Source organism: Acipenser ruthenus, chromosome 4 (genome assembly GCF_902713425.1).
Source record: "Acipenser ruthenus chromosome 4, fAciRut3.2 maternal haplotype, whole genome shotgun sequence".
Lineage (NCBI taxonomy): Eukaryota > Metazoa > Chordata > Actinopteri > Acipenseriformes > Acipenseridae > Acipenser > Acipenser ruthenus.
In genome coordinates, this window is record NC_081192.1 from 81060744 (window position 1) to 81087693 (window position 26950).

A 26950-nucleotide genomic window follows, 5' to 3' on the forward strand; every position below is an offset into this window, starting at 1 on the left:
CGCTGATCATTTATATGTATTTTTATAGTTACTCAAGAAGCTGTTATGTACCTATCGGGATCTCAGCCTTTATTTAGCCGTGTACGCAAGCCAGTTAACCTGATTGCACAGTGCACACGCACGCAATTAGCCAGATAAAAACGAAACTAAGACCTTGGTGCCGTTAAAAGCCAATATGAAAGCTATTTTGTGAGCTGCTTTCTGAAATTGGTCTTGGCAATTATTGAAAGGTAAATCACATTTGACACATCATTTAGATATCGTGTTTGCTAAGAGAAACTGAAATTTACTTTGGCTTTAAAAAAGAAAAGACCACTAATGTTAGTGTACAACTGAAAAAAGGTATCAAGACAAACTTGTTTCTTTTTTGCAGAAAATAACTAAAGCCCCTTTCACACTGGCATGCTTTACCTAGGTCAGACCCTGCCTGGGTCAGGACCAATTGCACAGTACTCGTATCAATGCCCTGGAAGATGCTTGTTACTGACACTTTCATACAAGCTTCTCTGGATAGAACCGTCGGCACAAGTGTTGATTAGAGCAAATGTTTCTTCATCCCTGCTGCAATCTGGCTCATGCTGCATGTCAATCAACAAGAATATGGCTAAACAGAATAAACCGAAATGTTCCTTGCGGAAGTAAAACCTTCACACAGGTGTGGGTGTTTATTATTGCATCGGCTCACAAACGGCCGCCAAGCATTTTGTCTCTCTCAGCCCGGGTCAAAGTGTATCAAGCTACATCTTGAGGTGGGTCTCTGGGACCTGGGTTAACCTGGGTACGACCCAGGCACGTGGTTTCACACTACGTGGGATTGTGACCCAGGTAGCCAGGAGATGGGTCCGGACCCGGGTAGGAGTGCCAGTGTGAAAGGGGCTTAATATTATTACTCCCATTAAAACCTGAACACGTTATATAACCTTGTTATTGACAAAAGTAATAATTTTACATTAACATGTTACCCCCCAAGCAAATACATTAGCATTAAGATTTAAGGTGTAGTGCATGAATATTTTAAACACTGCCCGTTGTGACCCCAACACAGGAAACAAAGGTGCAGTGTAATTGTCATTTTTATTACATAAAAATATAAATTGAAACAGTATCAAACAGTACATAATGCCAGTATGTGGAATACTGTAGGAAACTTTCATGCCATTTTTGCAGTTTTACAATTACGACTTTTGTTGGTTACTTTAATAATAGACATGTCTTTAGATTTGGCTGCAACTGGGGGGGAAAAAAAGCATGTTATTATTATTTGTTTATTTAGGAGATGCCTTTATCCAAGGCGACTTACAGAGACTAGGGTGTGTGAACTATGCATCAGCTGCAGAGTCACTTACAGTTACGTCTCACCCGAAAGACGGAGCACAAGGAGGTTAAGTGACTTGCTCAGGGTCACACAATGAGTCAGTGGCTGAGGTGGGATTTGAACCGGGGACCTCCTGATTACAAGCCCTTTTCTTTAACCACTGGATCACACAGCCTCCTATGTGGTGAGTGTCCTATATTGTGGCAAAATGTAGTAGCCCTGGCTTATTTTTGGAATAGGCCAAAAATAAACCATATAATGTATTTGATTACATTAATTAAAGAAAAAGGAATATTCTGTTTGTATGTTACCCAAAGGCACTTAAATAATAGTTTTGCTTTTTAAATGAGCTTGTTCTTGTTAGCCTACAACTGTATAGCAGCCAAAAAAACAACAATGTATTTTTCTCTAATTGTCAGACTCGTAAGTAGCATTGATGTGTTTTGGATTATAATAAAATAATCATGGTGGTGAAATACAAGCCATAACAACTCCATTGGGGGAGAGACCGCGAGAATGAGTCCTGTGCCAAAATTAAATCTAGTTTCTTAGTTTTTAAAGTGGCATGAATGGTTGTGTTCAGTTTATTTAAAAAAAAAGACTTTCAGTTCAGTTCAGTTTTCTTTTCTTAAGTTGTCTTGAACCCCATAGTCATGAACTGTTGTTTAACCTTTTGACAGGATGTGAGTGGTGCAGTGTACAAATGGAAGGGCCAAACGATATTTCCCAATAAAACGTCCATATTTTAATAAATAATCAATAAATAATAATTCAACCGCCCCTATACCAACAATGGTATAGAGGAAATAATGTATCTGAAATGTATTTGCTTACTATTGTAAGTCGCCCTGGATAAGGGCGTCTGCTAAGAAATAAATAATAATAATAATAATAATAATAATAATAATAATACGGCGGGTTGCAGTCCCAAACAGAAAATAACACTCGCAGTCCTCTGTGCATGAAAATGTGTTCCTTGTTCCTGGGGAAAGTGGTGGTCATGTCTGTGCTGTGCTGTGCGGTGGGGGTAGTGATCTGGGGTACGTGCTGGCTCCGTGGCGACAGCTCCCGATCCTCTCAGTCCCCCTATGCAGCAGACAAAACAATAACAAACACAAAAGCTCCGACCTATGAATTACGTCTCGGCGTAAGGGGGCCCGGTACTAACGTAGCTACTTCCCCTTTGTACCACAAAACTCCTCCCTGCAAACAACCCGTCACCATGGTTTCTCCCAGTGTTGTCTGCCCCGTGGCAGATTGCAAGTGAGTCCTTTCGTGTATGTGCAGCTCCGTGCTCCCCCTAATATGGTCACCTTCTGGTTTTTGCCTACCGTCAAGGCTGCCCATATAGGAGGAAGCATACCACCAACCTTACACAGCACCCTTTCTGGGAGGGAGGGAGATTTACAGCATGAATCCCTTTGCTCTGTCATAAACCTCCTATCCAGGTCTTGGAAACAGGGTAGTTCTAATGAGCCAATTCGAGAAACAGCTCTCAGCTCTTGGCTTTGCACTGGAGCAGTACTCTTGCCAGTCTGATCTAGTTATGAAATGGCAGTCTTTAGCATTTTGTTAGAAGCTTGTGTGGCTCTTGGCTGTGTCAGTAGGTAAACAGCACTGGGGTTGTTGGAGAACATTATTCCTCATTTGAATTTTTTACAGAAATGCATTATCAGTTTCTCTGTTTAGGTTCAGAAGGTTTAATTAGGCATAGGGCTATGGATTACCTGACCTGTATTTGTTTACCTGAATATATACATGTATACAAATTAATATTTGTTTTAGCTGAAAAGCAGTACAGCATGCTTGTGACTGTCCAAACTGCTTTTTTTTTTTTTTTACCAATTATAAACAAATAAAAAAAACAATTGAAACTTTGTCTCATCTGAATCACACATAAGATCACTAGTGTTTAGCTTCTAACGACAGTTATACACTTGTTCACCTTAGAACTAAAAATATTCTTTCTCCATCTGAGTTTGTGGTTGTCTAAATGTATTGCTCACTAGGCTATTCCATGCACAAGCATGGCCATGAAAAATAATTTGACACCTTTTTCCATTTCGACCTAAATGTTTTAAAATGTGTTACTGTTTTCATTTGTAATAGATGTTTGCATTTCAAAATATCCTTTATTTAGTGATAGGGGTAACTTCAACATGATAAATGCTAATGGTGCCTAATTTTGCAGTTTCGAACATATACCATTTTACGAACAAAAAAAAGCCTGGTTGTCACAGCAGATTTGTTTGTTTGTTTGTTTTTAGTTGTGTGAATAAAGCTACATTTTAAAACTATTTCAGGTTTTTAAAAAAACTAAATCGACTTTTAGGCAGGTATTACTGAAAACCTAGGTCATTTTCTGTATTGAAAGTCTCTACATGTTTATGTGTTTCCCTTTCAAGTTCCCAAAAGGTATGAGACAATACCTAATGAAGAATACCTAATGGGATATAATCTCTTATAGCCCAAATTACCTGAACACTTATATCAAAGCTACTCCTTTAACCCTTTGCGGTCCATTTATTAATCGCGCGTCAGGTACGCCAGGTCTAATTTATTTTCACACGCGCAGTTAATTTTATACGCGCTGTTTAAAAGTATTTTTTTTCACAGTCAAACGGGTTTAAATGGCCCTGCATATCAACAAAGCACACACTAGGCATCTCCAGCCCCGCCCCAGCCTTTTGTTTGCTATAGCGTTCAGCTATGTAAGAAATAAATAATAATAATAATAATAATAGTCGTACATACCGATCGATCATCTCCAGATCACTCGTTTTATCACCAAACTCCTCAATAATGCGATCCAAGTCATTATTTTATTACTATAACATCTGAAAAAAGCTCTGCAAATGTCCATGATAGTCTCAGTGCGCGGACGCACTTAGCTAGCTTGTTTACTATGGACGCCCATTATCTGATACCTGATACCATGTATGACTATTCATGAAATACGCCTTTTTTTTTTTTTTTTTTTTTTTTCCCGACTTGTCTCGGCTCCTGTCGCTACCACTCGGCAATTGAATGGTTTTCTCTGCTTTTTCCGGAGAAAAAACGACTAAACACCCGTTTATTGCGTTGCTATAATGATGTCGGACCCAGTCCGACAAAGGACCTGTAAGGAATAATTGCAATGTCGGACCCAGTCCGACAATGGACCGCAAAGGGTGAAGAGCCCTGTATGCGTCGGATTTCGTTTCCACCCCTAGGAGATAAATACAAGTGGCTCATAAGGCTCAGTGCCATTTTCTCTTTCAGCCTTGCCTGATGAAGGAGTGAGCTCTGGCTTTGTCATAACTTCGGAGATATGTTGAGTAATTCACTTTTTCTCTCATTTCATATTTTGAAATAATTTCGCTTTTTAAAGCGATAATTCTTCTTAGCTTAGGTTCTGATTTAAAGACGGCTCCCCTCCGTGGCCGTGTGCCCTGTGTGAAGCTGGCAGCTCTCCCTGCCCCTTCCCCGGGATTCGGTACCTTGTTGTGGCTTTCATGCTCTCTCCCTTGCTGTTCGGCTCTTCATGAGTCGATATATTTTTTTTTAGCAAGTTCCTAATTATTTTCTGTTTCTTTCAGAAATCCTGGGGCCCATTTTCATAAAAGCGATTTGCGAGGAATCGCAGTAGCAGACACATCACAGGTTGCAAAATGCGTTTCATAAAACTTTCACAGGGCTGCGAGTGCTCGAGGGCAGCCACAAGTACTACTTTTCATCGCAAATAGTTTTAATAGATGACAAGATGGCCCTCATACTACTAGCTTGCCGTCGCTATGGCAGAGAAATAAGAAGGGAAAGAGTATTCAGGGACCGGGCAAATCCTTTTGGTGCATATACTGATGTAGAATTAATATCCAAGTGTCGATTGCCAAGAGCGGAAATAATGATATGCGGTTTATTGGACAATGAACTAAGAAACCAAACACATAGAAATAAGTCAGTACCCATATCACTGCAAGCCTTGACTGCTCTAAGATTATATGCAAGCGGTAGTTTTCAAGAAGTAATTGACGACTGTCATGCTTTAATATTTGTCAATATTGTGTCCATCCTTTTTCAGTTTAGATGCCGCTTTAGTATTTTTTTATATGCTGAAATGAGTGAAACAAAGCAAAACACAACAAACAAGTAATAATAATAATGCATGCCCCCTAGAATGCCATGAATAGATATTTCTGTGCATTGTACTATCTAACTTAGATGGATAACAAAAGACGTGTTTACTTACTCCAAAACTGAGTCATACATACTAGGGGCCGCTCCACTTTCTTCTCTCATTTGGCTCACGTCCAATCCACCCTCAATACCGGAAACAGCTACTTCACTGATTATGTTTAGCACCACCTTTTCCTCCTCATTGAGGTCTTTTGGTATTCCACCACCACCTGTCTTTTTCATCTCTGTTCTCCTTTTTGCTTCTTTCACTTTTGTTCTGCTTCAAAGGTCTATCCATTTTCTTTGAACATCGGCGGCTGTTCTCATCCCACCCCCAAACGCATTAACTTCATCTGTAATCATCGCCACTTGCCAGTTCCTGTAAACTTGCCGAATAGTACGTTTTTATTCTGACCTACAAGGTCAATAATTATTATTTCCTCCTTCGAAAAATTAGTTTTACTTGTAGCTGCCATTTTCTTAGGTGCTTTTAAAAATCGATTGTCGAATTCATGATTTACTCGTCGCAGATTGCAAAAAAGGTGATCGCATGCGACAGTGCTTGCTATCAGTTTTATGAAATGCTCGCAGCAGGAACCTCTGCGACACAGCAAGCACACTTGCTACTACTCGCAATCGCAATTCTTTATGAACTGAGCTGCATGCCTTCAGTTTGCCTTTACCTGCACACCACTTGTCCTGGTACCAGTCAGTACCACAGCCTGTACCCTGGTTGGTACCAGAGTCGGTACAACTTGGTACCAGAGCCTGTATCAATGACCTGGTCGGTACCAGAGCCTGTACCAATAACCTGGTCGATATCAGAGCCTGTACCAGTCACCTGGTTGGTACAAGAGCCAGTACCAGTCAGTACCAGAGCCTGTACCAGTGATTTGGTTGGTACCAGAGCTGTTCCAGTGACCCCGGTCAGTATAACAGTCGGTGTCCTGGTGCCAGTCAGTACCACAGATGGCACCAGTGATCTGGTTGGTGTCAAAGTTACCCTTATCGGTACCAAGGTTGGTACCAGTCATCTGATTCATACCACAATTGGTACAAGTGACCCAGTTCGGTCCAGTTTGACAACAAGACCATTACCAGTACTCAATTTTTTTGTGTACTCCGTGTACACAACAGTTTTCAGCACCAGTCAGCTTAATGTCTGTTCTCGTGCGCATACGTTGCACAGCTGAACATTTTTTTCAAACTTGCACCATGCCTGGGTTTCACCTTTGTGCTGGTTGCAAGAGCATTGTACTTTAACTATTAGATGAAATATTTACAGAAGACTTAAAAACTGCTGCTACAACCATGCTGTATGATTTATTTGTTAATCGAGTTATAATTCAATTGTGCCAAATAGCATTATTTACAATGAAAAAATACTGTGTCGCCAAAATGCTTATAATGTCAGCGAAAATATTTGTTATGTTTTCTCTTCATTTTAAGAATCTGTTGAGAATCAATTTTAAATAAAATTATAATTTAATTCTAATATAATTGAATTATAACGTTCAGGTCAAATGTCATGAAAAACTCTTTGTCCCTTCCTGCGATTTCATCGGGCAGTGTATGATGCCCGCGCGCAAAGATTTTTTTGCGACGCAACTTCCTCCATTTGAGATGCGACGATCGCATCGGTCAGTGTGTTCCGGGCTTAAGTCCCCTCAAATTTCCATTGTACCTGTGACAATAGGCCAGCTCAACTCTCTGATTGGTTGACAGTCATTTTGGCACGTATTGGGGGTGTCATTTAAATTGCATGATTTGTCACTGGTATTACTCATAGCAGACTTCATAAATTATTTGGGCAGATAACCTCAGCCATAGATTGAACAGCAAAAATAAGGTTGCCTTGACCTCTGCAGGCTTATAAACTCTTTGGCTTCACTACGCTTGGCAGAAAATGTACTGTCTCTTGGCACCTTGTGTTCACTTTCACCCATGTAAAAAGGTCCATCAGTGTTAGTGTGGCTGGAGTAAATGTGAACACTGTGTCTCCCCTCCCCGAGATAAAACTTACCTCTGCCATTGGTCTTGAATTAGCAGCAGTTTGTGTATATTGGTTAGACTCATGAGCTGAGTGTGTTACATTAGAATTGTGTCGCAAGATCTCTCGTCGAGTTGTATTTAGTACGCAATGTTACAGATACTCTGTTACAGATCAGTTGGCTTGTAAATTTGGATGCTTGCTCAGAATTACAGCACAGGACATTCTGTGCAGGAAAATAATATTAATAACGTGCTAGCTTACTGGCCAGATTTGCACAATTTTTTTATTTATTTTGTAAAGCACATGATTTTGTGGCCTTTCACAGGATGGGGAATATTGGTATAAGAATTGGGAAACAGGAACTTTTAAAAAGCAACCAAAAAACATATTTTAGATGTAATCCACCCCTTTGTTGTAGTGGGTGAGCCAAAAAAACTATTCTATTTCCAACAGCTGTTTTTCCACACTTACTGCAGCTTATTCCTAACCCTGCCATTGTAGATTTTGTGACTTCAGCAAAATGAATCAATACTGGAACTTTGGGGGGGACCCTTTGCGCTGTGTTCATCTATCCTGTATGTATGTCTGTCTGCCACACTCTATAGGGTGAACACTAGGGGTGGTATTTGGGACTGAGGATCTGTATTGCAATATAAAACAGTGCTGGTTTGAAAGCTATTTAAAATTCTCTAAAAACACTGATTTTAAATGTCATTTTTAAAAACGTTATTATAAATAATCTTTATTTTCATTTTATATTAAACATGTTTTTTAAAAGTGCATCCTATGACTGTGGCCATAAACACGGGCTTAAAGCTGCTTTATATATCGGTCCGTGCAGAGACCCAAGGTTTTGAATAAATGACTGACCTTGCTTTTAAGATTTATATATATATATCACATTTAAAATAAATACTGGTATGTAATGTTATAAACTATTTATTTATATATCTGCTTTGCTTGTTTTTTTTCTCACACCACCCCTCTGGTTTTTTTTATCTGATGAGATTAAATGTGGCAGGCCCAGGGGCAAAAAAAAAAAGATATTCAGAATGTAATGTAAAATTACATTGTCCAGAACTGTCAGCAGATAGGCATTAAAATAAATATAAAAGCAATTAAAATTGCACTGATACAGTTCTTAAATTGATGACAAATAAAAAATAACTGAGCATTTGTGTAATTTGTAATTTTATTGGATGCAGAGCTGCAGAAAAAGACAGCTACTAATCCCAGCAATACTCAAGAAAGTAAAAAGAGACAAGGGCAGCCTCATCTTGATAGCACCTTACTGGCCCAAAAGGTTTTGCTTTTCAGAAATCCTGGAAATGGCCGAGGCGAGGCCTCTGCACTTACCGGTGAGCCGCGATCTACTGTCCCAGCACAACGGGAAGATGCTCCACATCAATCCATCAGTACTTCAACTGAATATCTGGAGGTTGAACAGCGACTGATAGAATAAGGGCTATCACAGCAAATAATAAACATTCTTCTTTCATCCAAGAAACATCCAGGAAACATTCTTCTTGAATCCATGACTACATGTGAACAAAGGTTTCTTTTACATGGAAAACAACAGTTCTAAGTTGCAGTAACATCAACAAGAAGAGCAGGGGAACTTCAAGCCCTGGTCATTGATGCACCATATTTTCAATCCTTTAAGGATAGGATCGTTTGCAGACCTAACCCTCAGTTTTTAATAAAGGTGGTAACTGAGTTTTATTTACAACAGTTAGTAATGTTTCCAGATTTTCACCCAAAACCTCTCTACATTTTTAACATTGTCAGGACCTGTGCTATTAGACCATCAGGGCAACTATTTATCTCTCAATTCACAAAACCAGGGCAAACCAGTTTTTAAACAAACAATTTAAAACTGGATTACTTCTTGCATTTCATTCTGCTACAATCTTGATAACAAATCAGCCCCATGATCCATCAAAGCCCCACTCAGTGAGAGGAGTAGCTACTACAAGGGCAAAACTAAAATCTGTCCCGATACAGGACATCTGCAATGCTGCGTCTTGGGCCTCCTTTGAGACTTTTATTAAACATTATAATTTAGGTGTGTCTTGCTCTACTTTTGGTCACTCAGTGTTATCTGTGGCATCTTCTACTAATATTTTGTACAGGCTTTGGTGTAGTTCACTCTGTGTGGAGTTTTTTTTTGACTAATTGGAACAGTATTATTCCTTTTTTAATAAAACATCACAGTTAACATAAAGTGCAGTGTGTGACAAAATATTAAACGTTACAAAATATTGTAGGCCCACTGTATGTTTTAAAGAACGTTTTTTAAATAAACTTGTTTCACAGCTCTTCTGAAAATACTTGGTACCCCTTTTGCATGTTTTTGGAAAATGCTGAGCATAGTCTACACCAATCAAACTGAATCCCCCAGAGTTGCAAACATTGACAGCAACACTATTACAAGGTCAACACCAGGACGTAAACTGGAAATGTTCCTTGCTTTTCAGTTTTACTCATGTCAAAGAGAGATGTGATGATGTATTTAGACCTAGAAGCAATGCTGTTCTAACCCCAAAATGATGCCCTTGTCCCTGCAAATAATTAATTGCATGCCTGTTTGATCAGATATATTGGCATTATTACAGTTGACTTGAAACTAGTGGCTTTAAAACACTTTTTTTTTTTTAACCTCTTAATGGGGGGGGAAAAAAACTTCCTTAAAGCCGAAGTATCATTTTTAAGATAATTACTATGTTGTGCCCTTGCATGTAAAATGCAAAATAACCCAGAAGATAACATATAAAATCAGCAGAAATATTTTAGTCATTTCTAAAACCTGTGTTACTTTGACCAACTGTTTTCATGGAATCAGATTGTGTTCAGGAGGAGGTGTGGGGGGGGAGTGTTTAATAATACAGTAATTATAGTAAAAAATGCAAAAAAAAATTGTGAATGTGAATTTTACAAGCTCGCAAACGTTATGTTTTGTTTTTTACATTTGTATTTAGTTTACCTATTATAGCAGTACTGGTACGTAAAAAAAAAAAATTGCGAAGGTGGGGCATGATTTAAAAAAAGGTTGAGAATCGCTGATCTAAACAAACGTTATGCTTATAAATGCTTATGCTTATAAATTATAAACGTTATGTTTATAAATTCTTTTCAGTTAAAGAATGTTGTCCGAGAACCTAACCACACATCCCTTTTTGTAAGAATGTATGTGTAAATGCAGCATTTCATATTGATGTAAAAAGTATGTGCTACAAAAAGACGAAACAATTAAAAAAAAAAAAAAAAAAAAAATTGCACTCTATTCTTCAATCCTGGTATGAAATCAATTTATTTAGTTTATGAACAGTTTCATCTCGGAAGAAAACTGGTGTCCAAAATATTTTAACCCAGGTCTAATTATTATTTCAAGAGAACTAAAAGTGTTGTGAATACCAGCGTTCATGATTTTCTACCAAATAAAAAAAAAAAAAAAAAAGAAGCAGCTGCACAGTATGGCAAACAAAAATGGCAACCCTGTGTGTGCAGTATTACCGTATAAACTGAACTCTGATGCTTTCACACAAGCAAAGTCCAGCAATTCATACTTGAATCCCAGGCTGCCCAGTATCCTGGCTGGTCTTGTACAGTGTATGTTGTAACACCTTGTTACAGTTGGAAAGGTGGCGTTGAACTTAATTACATACTGTAACACAGCTGTTCATCCAAGTAAAATGAGCTGAAGGTCTTGTTATAATGAACAGGAATCTGTGGTTAACCTGATTTTGTTTTTGGTTACAGTTGGTAAAGCAGGATACATGGGTGCTCGGGAACCCCAAATATCTGCTGTTTGGGTTAATTAGCATTTGTAATTTTTTAAATCCTATCTGTTCATATTAGTTTCAGAAGAAAACTACTGTGGACCTTTCAGGTGCCCTGGGGATAGAAACAAACCAATATAATGAAAGTGCACAATATACATGAAATGTTCCCTCACTATGGGCCTAATGTGCTATGTTGCTCAGTAAATGCACTGCATGCTGTTCCTGTAACATAAATATGGATATACAATATATAAAATGACTGATATAGAGTATAATGTTGAATAGTAGTTTAAAATAATGAGGTTTTTGCATTTTTCTTTTTTGTTTGCAGCTCTGATTTGGTTGGAGTTAATACATACTTAATGTTTACAAAATGCATGTTTAAAATCATTAACGATCAATATATAAACAGCTGATTGTATGGCTCGGTATGTCTAGACAGTGATATACAGTGTAAGCTTCTCTAGGCTTATGGAACCTTGCAGCTGACAAATCCCGACACACTGGTATTGATTAAATTCAAATGAATGGTTGACTGTTCCATCTAACAAGCTTTTTGATGTCTGCAATTCATTTCAGATGCAGATATGAATATAAACAATAAAGAATGGTTCTGTTCTTTTTAATATATATATACACTACCGGTCAAAAGTTTTAGAACACCTCAATTTTTCCAGTTTTTATTGAAATTTACGGAGTTTAATGTCTCAATGTACTCTGAAATTAAAGCATAGAACAAATAAACAATTGGAGATAAAAAAGAAATCATGGAATCGTTTTGTTTAACAAAATTTAATCTAAATTTTTGACTCATCAAAGTAGCCACCTTTTGCAGATATAACAGCCGAACACACTCGTGGCATTCTTTCTACAATGGAAATCAAATATTGTTTGGAAAGTTCTTCCCAACACTGTTGCAGAAGTTACCACAAATGTGTTGCACTTGTAGGTTGCTTTGCTTTCACCCTTCTGTCTAGTTCATCCCAAACCAGCTCGATGGGGTTTAAGTCTGGAGACTGTGCTGGCCATTCCATAATTTGAAGCCTACCGTCTTGTTCTTTTCTTCTAAGGTAGTTCTGACATAGCCTGGAGGTATGTTTTGGGTCATTATCTTGCTGTAGGATGAACCCCTGACCAACTAGGCGTATACCAGAGGGTATTGCATGGCGTTGCAAAATGCTGTGGTAGCAGTTTTGGTTCAGGGTGCCACTCACTCTGTGCAAGTCGCCGACTCTGGATCCAGCAAAAGAGCCCCAGACCATCACGCTTCCTCCTCCATGTTTGACAGTTGGTGTCACGCACCGAGGAACCATCCTTTCGCCTACTCGACGGCGTACAAAAACCCTGCGTGATGAACCGAAGATTTCAAATTTTGATTCATCGGTCCATAAGACCTTCTTCCAGTCTTCAGTAGTCCACTGGCGGTGCTTCATGGCCCAGGCAAGCCTCTTTTTCTTATTTTGCCATCTTAGCAATGGCTTTCTTACTGCCACTCGACCTGTCAAACCTGCAGCTCGAAGTCTTCTCTTCACAGTTGAAACTGAGACTTGCTTACTTTGACCAGTGTTAAGCTGTGCTTGAAGCTGTTGTCCTGTGAGCCGCCTATCACGCAAGCTGTTGACTCTCAGAAACTTGTCTTCTGATTCTGTTGTGGCTTTGGGTCTGCCAGACCTCTTCCTGTCAGAGTTTCCTCCAGTTTACAAGTGCCTTTTGATGGTGTAGGAAACTGTACTCACTGACACCTTGGCTTTCTTTGCAATTTCTCTAAAGGAAAGACCTACACTTTTAAGGGTTATAATGGTCTGTCTGTCTTCCTTTGTTAATTGCTTTTTTCACGCCATTATGAGAACAATATACTACTTCCTGCAGTACAATACTGTCCAAATAATGCTTAAGAGGGTGTAGTAACACAGTCTGTTCCAACACTGCTTTTATACAGACAGAGGGTTTGTAAGTAATCAACAAAAGTTGGGACACCTGTAGGAATTGTTAGCATCAACTTTCAAGGCTTAATTTACTTCCATTGCTGCAGAACAGCTGTAAGTTGTTAACCCATTACTTGTTCCCTGAAAAAGGCCTTTTTGTATAACTCTGAAATGTACATTATTTTTCAGTTTTTGGTAACCTAAACTTTTTTTTTTTAACCTCTGGCAGTTTACCGCTTACCTTTGTACCATTTCAGGTTATTCACTGGACTTGAACTGCTTAAATTTCAATAAAAACTGGAAAAATTGAGTTGTTCTAAAACTTTTGACCGGTAGTGTATATCTCCTTCTCTGTTGAACTTCAACAAGCTTGTAATGACTTATTTAGCTATGCCTTAAGAAACATCCCTGTAATTTGTTTTTTAAACTTGATATGTAAGTTCTTTAGCACAAATTCCTGTGGGTATTTGATTGTAGGCCTACTTTAGCAAGAGGTTTGAAACACAGTTGGCTGTGCTGTTGAAGACTTGAAACCACTTGTAAAAAGTTTTATATGGTATATTTTCCTGGTTGTTAAATAATACATAATAAAGAGGTCATTTGATTAACAGCTATGTATACAATCTAGACACTTGATGTCTGTACATCTATGGATATTTTAGTTGAGTTAACTTAATTTGTATACCTTGAGAGCTCTGCATTGCTGTTTTCAGAATTATAATTCTCGTAGAAAGCAGTCTTCATGGCACCAAGACACTGAAAATGCCAATTTAATTAGGGGTAGTATAAATTCAATGCATTGATTCATAATGAATTAAAGTGAAACAATATATGAATAACATTGGATCCATTTGGGGCTTATTTCGCTTAAGGTCCTCCCAATGCATCATTTTATTTTTGTCAGTTAGACAGGATTGTCTCGCACTGCCCAGCAAAGAGAAAAAGCTCAGACACTGGGAATAGGATAACATTATTCACTATAATTAGGACTTCTAATTTTTGGTTTTAATGTATAAACACCGATATTTTCGAAGTATCACACTGACTGCAAATTAATAACATTACTTATATTTTAACATTACATTCTTAAACTCGGTTAACATGTTAAAACTTCAATGTAAAGCCATACAGATAAATAAAATAATGAAATGCAGTAATAAGTTATAAAACAGTTTGTTTAATATTATAGGCACCTTTTTTAGCGGTTGACTGACTATGGTTCCAGTTGGATTTGTAGCTGGACTGGGGTATTTACACTTCAACCTGTTTAGCTTTGAATTTTTCTTATTCTTACTGTGATTGGCTGCTAACACAACAGGGCTAGCCAGAGACTGGATAATGTTTGTTGGGTTGTTTTTTCTTGTGTCCAGTTTCCTAGTAACTGAAGACATTCATGTGTAAAAACGGCAGGTACACAGCTTATCTGGACCACTGGTATTACTATTACAAATAGAATAACTGATAAATATATTGTTAAACATAACTGAAATTTGACCTTTTTCAAGTTATGTCAGTTGGTCACTTCAAAAAAGCATATTGTGGCTTTGGAGAGAGTTCAAAGAAGAGCGACCAGACTAATCCCAGAGCTGAAGAATATGTTATGAGGATACGCTGAGGGAACTGAAGCTATTTAGCCTATAAAATAGAAAAGTTAGACGATACTGGATCAGATGATTTCAAATCTTAATTGGGGTTGCGAATACTTGTGCAATTAAACAAATATATATATTTTAGTTTAAGAAACAGGTACATTAATTTTTTATTATTGGCACTTTTTACTCCAAATGAGTCCTCATTTTCTCTTCCTGCCTTTGCCTGAACATTCTGAACTGGTTACCTACCAACCAACTAAGGCATTTTTCCACTGTTACGTATCAGCCAATTAGCACTTATGTACCGGTCTGCATGTCAGCCAATCAGGGGAATACACTTCTGTAGTGTTAACTCAACAATATTCAGAAAGTTGTACTGTATTGTAGCATTTGCAGCTACAGGATAATGCTGCATGAGCTGTTTGCAAATGGCAATATTGTGTTAATACAAGAACTAGCAGTACGTTGCTGGATGCATGACAGGACACTGCAAATCTGTTTTCCCTGTAGTTATAATGGGTGCATATTCTGCACCGGGACAGACCCCTCGCCAGTGCGGGAAGGGTGCACATGGGACTTGGTGTGCACCCGGTTGTGGGGGGGGGGGGTGAAATCTGTGCTCCACAAACTAGTTTGGAGATTGGCAGGAGCTTCTGTCTGATTTGGAAAACGGTAAGTGTAGTGTACGAGACTCTTTCGTTTACCCTTTTTATTGTATTTTGTGTTTTGGTGCATACCTACTTTCATTTTCTGTTCCTCCCTACCCAGTATCTGTCCGTGTTCCTTTTTCGCCATAGCAATAATTTGTTGCTTCAGTATTTTAAAATTGAGCATTTTCTGAGTATTGGAAACGGTAGTAATGAAGGGGAGTCGAGCGGCACTGCAAGCAAAAGAAGTGCAGACAACAAGGATCCAATCAGCAGCAAAAAAACAAGAACCTGAAAGTATGATAACAAATATTTGGAATACGGTTTTACCCGGTTTGGTTCTCAAGAGGAGCCACGGCCACAGTGTGTGGTGAAGTGCTGGCAAGGAGAGCTTAAAACCATCGAAAACGTTGCGGCACTTGCAGACAAAGCATGGTTCTGTTCAGGGAAAGTTGACAGAGCTAAGGGGCTATATGAAAGTACTCAAGTTGGCGGCTACAACAAACGAGAAGGGTCTCTGTGCATCTTTTAGTGTGTCGCACTGGATAGCCAAAACTGGTAAACCCCACAATATTTGAAAAACTTTTTATTCTACCATGCACCAAGCAGGGGTTTCAGGTTATGATGGGACAAAGTGTTGCCAGCCAGCTTCATTCGCTTTCCCTGTCTAATGACACTGGTGCCAGGCATATTCACAGTATGGCTATTGACCTGTATGAGCAAGTGATCAATGAGCAAAGTATTTTTTTTTTTTTTTTTGTTGCTGTTCAGTTGGATGCAATGACTGATGTGTCAGGTGCTGCTCAGATGTTGACCTGCATTAGATTTGAAGATGACGAGAACTCTTTTTGCTCTTTTGGATGGTTTTGTCGCTGATGCTGGCTTGGATTGGCAGCGCTGTGTAGGCATTTGCAGTAACGGTGCTCGTGCCATGACATATAAATACGGAAATCCGATTACATCAACACCATGTATACCGAGATAACTATCGCATTGGCTCATCCAACTGCCATGTAAACTCTGTATTCCGATTGCGAAATTCTAGACTAGAGAAAAATCTGATTACTTCATGCCTTGTAAACGTAGTGATTTGAAGCATCACGTAATCCTCAATATGTATGCATAGCTTACTCGCTGCTGACATTGATTGCAAATGCTGCATTAATAAATCAACCTGGAGATCATCCTCTTGAAATCAGACCTTGTTTGTTTAAACCGCAAATTAAATACCTGGAATTACATGGTAAAGTATTTAAGCAAGGATCCTGAAATCCTGTTGTATCATATGCTATCGGACAACCTGAGTAACGTAGGCCTACTTGGAGAAGTTGTGCTTTTAAATGTTTCAGTGAAAGTGTTATATACTTTTGCATTTCTAGCCACTCCCACCTCCCCCTGTAAGCAGCAAGAAAAAAGGGGGGGGAGCATTAAACTGACGATAGGTGGCAATCGTTTTCACATTTCGATTTTACTTCATATTTGCCCAGTAGTGGCCCCCAAAGGAGAACAAGTTGCTGACAGTTTCATTTTACTACAGTGTAGCGTAGTGTCAGAACTCTTCATTATAAGTACTTGTCATAGAAGTGTGAGCGAGTGTTTAAATACGGTAAGTTCATAAATATGAACCGTTTATTTTCTTTACACTTTTTATCAATAACCTTATTAATGACGTTTCGTTCTGCAAGAGAAAAGTGACAGATATTAAATGATATAAATATAGGGTCAGTCCATGTCAGATCAATCGACCTCAAAACTGAAGGTTCATGGATTTTGATATAAATAAGAACATTTAGAAACGAGAGGAGGCCATTCGGCCCATCTTGCTAATTTTGTCGTTAGTGGCTTATTGATCCCAGAATCTCATCAAGCAGCTTCTTGAAGGATCCCAGGGTGTCAGCTTCAACAACATTACTGGGGAGTTGATTCCAGACCTTCACAATTCTCTGTAAAAAAGTGCCTCCTATTTTCTGTTCTGAATGCCCCTTTATCTAATCTCCATTTGTGACCCCTGGTCCTTGTTTCTTTTTTCAGGTCGAAAAAGTCCCCTGGGTTAACATTGTCAATACCTTTTAGAATTTTGAATGCTTGAATCAGATTGCTGCATAGCCTTCTTTGTTCAAGACTAAATAGATTCAATTATTTTAGCCTGTCTGCATACGACATGCCTTTTAAACCCGGGATAATTCTGGTCGCTCTTCTTTGCACTCTTTGTAGTGAGGTGACCAGAACTGAACACAATATTCTAGATGAGGTCTAATGCATGGTACAGTTTTAACCCTTTGTGATCCTATGTCGGACCTGGTCCAACATTTACAATTTTTCCTTTCTGGTCCAAGCCAAAAAAAGCTTCAATGGCCGAGAGATGCCGATAGAAGGCAAGAGAAGCCGAAAAAAAACAAACAGAGGCGGATCTGAGCAATACGCATAGTCCCTTCACTACAGACATAACACAGACATAAACAAACAAGATAGCTGCTTCCGGATCCAGCGCTCAAAGAAAATCGCGGACATTTGCCAAGCTTTTTGAGATGTTCTAGTAATAAAATAATGACTTCGATTGCATTATTGAGGAGTTTGGTGATAAAATGAGTGATCAGATGATTTATGAAGAGATATGTGATAAATACAGCGCACTAGGAGTGGGGCAGGGCTGGAGATGCAGTACCGAGTGTCCTTTTGATATTCAGTGCCTTTTAAACCTATTTTACTGTGAATAAAATTACTTTTAAACAGTGCGTGTAAAATAAACAGCTTGTGTGAAAATAAATTGGACCTGACGCTCCTGACAAGGTTTAACATTACTTCCCTCAATTTTAAATTCAACAGTTTTCACTATATATCTGAGCATTTTGTTGGCATTTTTTATAGCTTCCCCACATTGTCTAGATGAAGACATTTCTGAGTCAACATAAACTCCTAGGTCTTTTTCATAGATTCCTTCTTCAATTTCAGTATCTCCCATATGGTATTTATAATGTACATTTTTATTGCCTGCATGCAGTACCTTACACTTTTCTATATTAAATGTCATTTGCCATGTGTCTGCCCAGTTTTGAATGCTGTCTAGATAATTTTGAATGGCCTTTGCTGGTGTTTGGAGGACCTAATACAGATCCCTGTGGTACTCCACTGGTTACCTCGCTCCATTTTGAGGTTTCTCCTCTAATCAGTACTTTTCTGTTTTCTACATGTTAACCACTCCCTAATCCATGTGCATGCATTTCCTTGAATCCCTACTGCGTTCAGTTTGAGAATTATTTTTTTAATGTGGGACTTTGTCAAAAGCTTTCTGGAAATCTAAATAAACCATGTAATATGCTTTGCAATTATCCATTGTCGATGTTGCATCCTCAAAAAAATCAAGCAGGTTAGTTAGACACGATCTCCCTTTCCTAAAACCATGCTGACTGACTCCCAGGATACTGTTACCATATAGGTAATTTTCCATTTTGGATCTTACTATAGTTTACATGTAATAGAAGTCAGGCTTATTGGTCTGTAGACCTGGTTCAGTTTTGACTCCCTTTTTGTGGATTAGTATTATGTTTGCAATTTTCCAGTCTGTCGGTACAACCCACAAGAGACTATTGCATGATCTTGGTTAGCGGTTTGTAAATAACTTTTTTCATTTCTTTGAGTACTATTGGGAGGATCTCATCCGGCCCAGGGGACTTGTTTATTTTAAGAGCTCCCAGTCCCTTTAACACTTCTGCCTCTGTTGCTAAAGTTATTTAAAACTAGATAGGAACAGGTCGACACGTGGGGCATGTTGTCCATATCCTCCTTTGTAAAAACTTGTGAAAAGTAATCATTTTAATATATTTGCTATTTGTTTCTCTTCATCTATGATTTTGCCATTTGTATCTCAGACATTGTACTTCCTCCTTGAATGTCTTTTGCTATTGTAATATTGGAAAAAACTTTTTGGAATTGGGTTTAGCCCACTTGGCAATGCTCGTTTTGATTTCTCTCTTGGCCTTTTTGACTTGCGTTTGCAGCTCCAAGTACTCCTTCTGTTTACTTTGTTCTTGGTCCCTTTGAAACGCTCTGTAAAGAGCCTTTTTTCTTTGAATATGTTTGTTTTTTTAATTGATCTATTAAACCATGTTGGCCATTTTTGTTTTAGATTTTGATTTGTCTACTTTTGGGATGTAATTGTTTTGCGCCTCTAGTACTACATTTTTAAAAAATAGCCATTCTTTTTCTGTGGATGTTTTCTGTATTTTACTCCAATCTACTTCTTTTAGTATCTGTTTCATTCCATCACAGTTTGCCTTTTTAAAATTGTAAACCTTAGCTTTAGTTGTTTAATTTGGGGGTTTTAACTAGCACTTCAAATGAGACCATGTTGTGATCTGAGTGAGCCAGTGGTTCTCTAACCTCTGTTTTAGTTATTCTGTCGTCGTTATTTGAAAAGACTAAATCGAGGCATGCCCCCCATCTAGTCAGTGCATTGACAAATTGCGTTAGGAAGCAGTCATTTGTCATTTCTACCATTTCAATTTAGTCTGTCGTGCTCCCCACCGGGTTTTCCCATTTTATACGGAGGAAGTTGAACTCCTCCATTAGAATGGCTTCTTCTTTGCTACACGCATTTCTAATGTCATTGTATAACAGATTATTTTGCTCAGTGTCTGAATATGGCGGTCTATAGCATAACGTTATTATTATGGCCTTTGAGTTTTTGTCCATTATTGTGACCCATATTGATTCTGCGTTGTTTTTTTTCTTCCAGATTTAGCACCTGGGCTATTTTTGATTTATAGCGCTACCCCTCCGCCTCTTCTGTCCTGCCTGTCTTTCCTATACAGTGTATACCCACTAATATTATATTTGTCTCCATCACTCTCGGATAACCACGTTTCTGTAACACCTATCACATCGTAGTTACTTGTTAGTGCAGTAGCTTCGAGTTCTAACATTTTGTTTTTGAGACTTCTAGCATTTAGATAAATACATTTAATGGCTATCTTACCTGAGTTGTTGCACTTGTTTTGATGTAGTCTCCCTTCTGTTTCTTTGTTGATTTCTCCCCCTTCCTTTCTAGTTTAAATGCTTCTGAACCTTGAGTATTCAGAAGCATTTAAACTAGAAAGGAAGAGGGGAGACATCAACAAAAAACAGAAGCGGAAACTACATCAAAATATGTGATCTACCCAATAAGTTATAAGTGAGCTACCCAAAGTTATTGTATTGCTTTACTGTGACTTTCACTTGTACGTATTTGTTGTTGTTGATATATGGTGATTGGCCTTGGCATATTGTGTCAGGTGGTTAACTCTGTCTTAGAGAACACTTCGGCTAAGAGAACCCTCATCAGAGACTACTGGACTGTCTGCTAAAGATGTGTTTTCATTTGCCTTACCTTTCCTAATACAGGCATTGAAAAGCTGAATTTAATATGTAGTATAGCATCCCGAACAAGGCTGGTCTCCTACCCAGACACGGGACCTGCAGTTTAGCGCTTCCTGCACACATATTTAACACAAAGGAAACACAGGAACAAATAAATTGTTTAAACAAAATACTAGAAACAAAACTCTTCAAAATATACACGGCTTTGGCAACACTGCTACCTTTCCTCTTTTTTCCTCTCTCTCTCTTTCTTTCTCTCTCTCCACTCCTACACACTCACAAACAAACACTCTTGTCCCTTTTATACCATGTTGATTGACAATTAATCATCCAATCACCACCTGGCCACATTCCACACTTTTTAAATCACATAATCAAAACCATGTGGCTGTGCAAACGGTAGCCATCTTGACTCCATGCTGTTCCTTCGCCAAGCTCACACGCACACACACCCACCCACCCATGTGCAGAGCCTCTGCTATGCCACAGCATATATAATATAATGGCAAATGTTTTCTGTTAAACATATTTTAGTGCAATACCAATAACATCCTCGGTCCTGAGACCAGGTTTTTTTAAGAGAAAATGAAATTTGACTGTGAACGCGTTATTTGCTGTACATGAGAACACAAAAACATACAAAATATGAAACCAATATTTGGGACCCGAGGGCTCTCTGGCTGCTGGTAGTGCAGGCAATCCTAAATTTAAAATATTCTATATATTGAACAAAAGGACGACGAGGAGGATAAATCCCAATCCAGTTTGATTATGTAAACTATCTTATAATACCATTTACGATGTCACTTTGCACAGTACAAACAAAAAGTTAATTTGCAAGCACCCTTGACCTTTTTTGTGGTATTATTCTGTGGCATTAGTTTATGAAGGTAATTTTGAAAACAAAGCATGCCCTTCAAGTTAAAAACTATTTATATTAATTTGGCAGAGATGCCAACGGCTACGATTTGGCCGTAGCAGCTACTATTTTGGAGGTTCTGCTATGGCGCTACATCATAATGGTATAATGCTATGGTTTTTATTAAATAAATAAATGATGGATACTCCCTGAACGTTTATGAAATACTATTTCAATAGCATGTGTGTGTTTTCCTGTTTAATTTTTTAATGAATTAGTTCTTAATACTGTATTTTAACTGACTTACTAAAAGCGCTGAGCTCGGTTGCTTAGTAACCATTTTAGGGGTCCTTCAGAAACTGCTGTGCAAATGTCGCCTTGCAATCATTATCAATCGCACGTTAACTTGGTGGCTTATCAGTTATTAAAATAGGAATCACAAAGCAAACAAAAAATGTCACTGTCCTCCATCTAAAGGTTGGCTTGTTAGAAATATTGAGAGGAATTTACCACAGAATGTTCATTCATTAAAAGAAGTGGAGTGTCTCAATCTCACGTCTACTGTGATACTGCCGGACAGACTTCTCTGGATACTACACATCATTTTGTGTTTTGATAGTTGCAGAGTAAAATAAAAAACATGATGTTACATCTTTCTTGAGGTGTTGTTGTTTTGATAGTTATTTTTATAAAGTCTTGAGGTTGAATATTTCATTCCAGGTTTGATAGCATGCACAAGATCCTAAAACAGTCTTCTAGTCTAAAACAGTCTACTAATATTTACAGTGCCTATAGAAAGTCTACACCCCCTTTAACTTTTTTCACATTTTGTTGTGTCAGTGCCTCAGAGTTTCATGCATTTAAATAAGGATTTTTCCACTTCTCTACACACCATACTACACACTTTTAAGGGGAAAAAAGTTTTTATTGAGAAAAAAATGATATGTTAAAAATACAAAACTGAAAGATCATGATTGGATAAGTCTCTACTCCCCTGAGTTAATACTTGGTGGAAGCACCTTTGGCAGCAATTACAGCTGTGAGTCTGTTGGGATAGGTCTCTACCAACTTTGCACACCTAGATTTGGCAATATTTGACCATTCTTCTTAACAAAACTGTTCAAGCTCTGTCAAGTTCCTTGGGGAGCGTTGATGGACAGCAATCTTCAAGTCATGCCACAAGTTTTCAATTGGATTTAGGTCAAGGCTCTGACTGGGCCACTCAAGGACATTTACCTTTTTGTTCCTTAGCCACTCCAGTGTAGCTTTGGCTGTGTGCTTTGGGTCGTTGTCATGCTGAAAGGTGAACTTCCGTCCCAGTTTCAGCTTTCTTGCATAGGGCAGCAGGTTTTCCTCAAGGACTTCTCTGTACTTTGCTCCATTCGTTTTCCCTTCTATCCTGACAAGTACCCCAGTCCGTGCTGATGAGAAACATCCACATAACATGATGCTGCCACCACCATGCTTCACAGTAGAGATGGTGTTCTTTTGGTGATGCACTGTGTTGGGTTTGCGCCAAACATAACGCTTTGCATTTAGGCCAAAAAGTTCAATTTTAGTTTCGTCAGACCACAAAACTTTTTGCCACATGGCTACAGGATCTCCTGAGTGTTTTTTTGCATACTAAACGGGATTCAAGGTGGGCTTTCTTGAGTAATGGCTTCCTTCTTGCCACCCTACCATACAGGCCAGATTTGTGGAGTGCTTGGGATATTGTTGTCGCATGCACACTTTGACCAGTCTTGGCCATAAAAGCCTGTCACTCTTGCAAAGTTGCCATTGGCCTCTTGGTAGCCTCTCTGATCAGTCTCCTTCTTGCTCGGTCATCCAGTTTGGAGGGACGGCCTGATCTAGGCAGGGTCTTGGTGGTGCCATACATCTTCCACTTCTTAATAATCGTCTTGACCGTGCTCCAAGGTATCAAGGCCTTTGACCTTTTTTTATACCCATCCCCTGATCTGTGCCTTTCAACAACTTTGTCCCGGAGTTCTTTTGAAAGCGCTTTGGTGCTCATGGTTGAGTCTTTGTTTTGAAATGCACTACCCAGCAGAGGGAACCTACAGGAACTGCTGAATTTATCCTGAAATCATGTGAATCACTACAATTTAACACAGGTGGAAGCCACTTAACTTGGTGTGTGGTTTTGAAGGCGATTTGGTTACACCTGAGCTAATTTAGGATTGCTATTACGAGGGGGGTGTACACTTATCCAACCAAGCTATTTCAGTTTTTATTTTTAATTAATTTTCTACAAATTTCTAGAATATTTTTTTCACTTGGAAGTTGGGGGTAGGATGGGTAGATAAATGAAAAAAAAAAACTATTTTAATGCATTTTAATTCCAGGCTATAAGGCAGTAAAAGGTGAACATTTTGAAAGGGGGTGTAGACTTTCTATAGGCACTGTACATCCAGAATAAATAGAATTCCAAATAAAAAAATAGTATTTTTATTGAATTTGTTTAATTTCTAAATGCCATGTGTTTACAATTACCAAAATTATAGATTGAACAGCAAAAATTAGGCCATTGGCTTGCCCGAGCCTAAGAACCTTTTAATTTGTAAGGGCTAGCAGCCACTGGCCTTAAAAATAAAACATTCTGCCTCGCTACCCTCGGCACATGCTACTATTTTCTGCTTTCATAAGTTGGCATCTCTGATTTGGCTGAGTGGAAAGATGCTTTTGATGTTCTTAGAGCTGTAACTAATATGGTTAGTTGCAACAGTGTAGTGTGACAGTGTAGAGTATATTAAGCTGTCAATGTGTGTTTTTGCGTGAATGCCTGGACTTTCGTTTGACAAGAATGTTACTTGCCTGGCAACCTTCTCGGGTCTAAGAATGTTAATATTCCAGATCATAAACCTTCAAATAGATGCTTATAGTTAGAAGCATCTTCCAGAAGCATAATGTAACCGGCATTGTGTCAGACTGTATGCTACTGTTTGTATACATTTGTGCAGAATGTCTTTAAGGCTATGACCAAGATGCAGTAGTATATCAAGATCATTATAACCAACTTTAATATGTACGCCTGGTCGGTTTAAGTATATCACTAACACATGGAGAGTAAAAAGATTTGGAATATCTTACTGTTATAAGTCCTTGAATTACACAGTATAGTCTGGTTACATCATAGCACTCCCATATTCAGTGTGTCTGACTCTGAAAGTGAAGCCTGCCCAGAGCTAAACCACAGCAATGTGTTTACAGTTGAACACACACACACACACACACACACACACACACACACACATTCAGCCTTGGGGTAAAATAATGAACCCTTTTATTCTGCAGGCTGCCTTGGATTTGTAATTATTATTATTATTATTATTATTATTATTATTCGTTTATTTAGCAGACGCCTTTATCCAAGGCGACTTAAAGAGACTAGGGTGTGTGAACGATGCATCGGCTGCAGAGTCACTTACAATTACGTCTCACCCGAAAGACGGAGCACAAGGAGGTTAAGTGACTTGCTCAGGGTTACACAATGAGTCAGTGGCTGAGGTGGGATTTGAACCGGGGACCTCCTAGTTATAAGCCCGTTTCTTTAACCACTGGACCACACAGCCTCCTAATAATATAATTAATAAAAGAACATCTGGAAACTACTGTAAGGTATGTATAAATGAAACCCTGCTGTAAGCTAAGCATGCTTTAATGGCAACAAAACCTGACGGTTGTATTCTGTTGTAAACTGCTTCTGTTTGCAAACCGTTTAACCAGCTAACTCCTAACTTGGTAGGCGTCATCCTGGGGACAATGGAATTCAAATATGGCAAAATGGTGTTCTTTTGTAAAACAAGATGGCGGACAGACCTTTCATTCTTAAATTTAAAACTGCTTCAGTTGAACACGATTTAGTTGATTAACTCCAAAGTTGACAAGCAGCATACCTGTGTCAATACAATTGACTTTTTCAGAAATGGTGTTTCTGCGTAAACCAATATGGCCACCTGACGCATTTCTTTAAAAACCTTTCAATATCTTCAGTCAAATGTAAAACTAGCTTATAACTCCTTACAGTGTGTAGATAGGGTCATGGTTACTATGGTGCGCCATAAAACTGATTTGTTGCTGATAAAATTTCCAGCTGGTACTGAGCTTGGAAGCTGTGAAACTGCCTAGCAGTTCTAGTTGTTGTTGTTGTTGTTGTTGTTGTTGTTGTTGTTGTTGTTGTTGTTATTTTAACCTCCTGGTTAATTATCTTGCAGGTCTCATTGTAGTTGACAGAAGAACCAGAAATGATTTCTAGGCCATAATGCCCAGCAGTATGTCAGGTAAGAATATTTATTATAATGTCCCCATTATGCTCTTATCAGTTTTTTATTAAAAGTATATTGTGTACATTACAGGCAAACCCTAGTGTATTTAAATATCAAATAAAATCACTGCATTGCAGAGAGATATGTGAAAGAATGTGTGGATTCATAACCCCAAAATAAAAATAACCTGTTAATTCATACAGAAATCTAGTTTTTGTACATAATTCTATTATTATATGTTCTATTATTTGGTATAGTAAGCAAACTCTTTAAATTTGCAGACAACACAAAAATAGGATGAGTGGCCAACACTGTTGAAGCAGCAACGGTCATTCAAAATGATCTAGACAGCATTCAGAATTGGGCAGACACATGGCAAATGAAATTTAATAGAGAAAAGTGTAAAGTATTGCATGCGGGCAATAATAATGTGCATTATAAATATCATATGGGAGATAGTGAATTTGAAGAAGGGAACTATGAAAAAGACCTAGGAGTTTATGTTGACTCAGAAATGTCTTCATCTAGACAATGTGGGGAAGCTATAAAAAAGGCCAACAAGATGCTCGGATATATTGTGAGAAGTGTTGAATTTAAATCAAGGGAAGTAATGTTAAAACTCTACAATGCATTAGTAAGACCTCACCTAGAATATTGTGTTCAGTTCTGGTCACCTCGTTACAAAAAGGATATTGCTGCTCTAGAAAGAGTGCAAAGAAGAGCAACCAGAATTATTCCGGGTTTAAAAGGCATGTCGTATGCAGACAGGCTAAAAGAATTGAATCTATTCAGTCTTGAACAAAGAAGACTACGCGGCGATCTGATTCAAACATTCAAAATCCTGAAAGGTACAGACACTGTCAACCCAGGGGACTTCTTTGACCTGAGAAAAGAAATAAGGACCAGGGGTCACAAATGGAGATTAGATAAAGGAGCATTCAGAACAGAAAATAGGAGGCACTTTTTTACACAGAGAATTGTGAGGGTCTGGAACCAACTCCCCAGTAATGTTGTTGAAGCTGACACCCTGGGATCCTTCAAGAAGCTGCTTGATGAGATTCT

The 26950-nt window shown here is 38.4% G+C and overlaps 1 long non-coding RNA gene across 1 annotated transcript in view; it reads left to right on the top strand.

Annotated features, from left to right (window-relative positions):
• LOC131736952 (uncharacterized) overlaps window positions 1-26950 on the top strand; it is a 40067-nt gene that overhangs the window by 12150 nt on the left and 967 nt on the right. Inside the window, exon 4 of the long non-coding RNA XR_009328538.1 lies at window positions 25838-25903. This is a non-coding gene — a long non-coding RNA (uncharacterized LOC131736952). The remainder of the gene's footprint in view (window positions 1-25837; window positions 25904-26950) is intronic.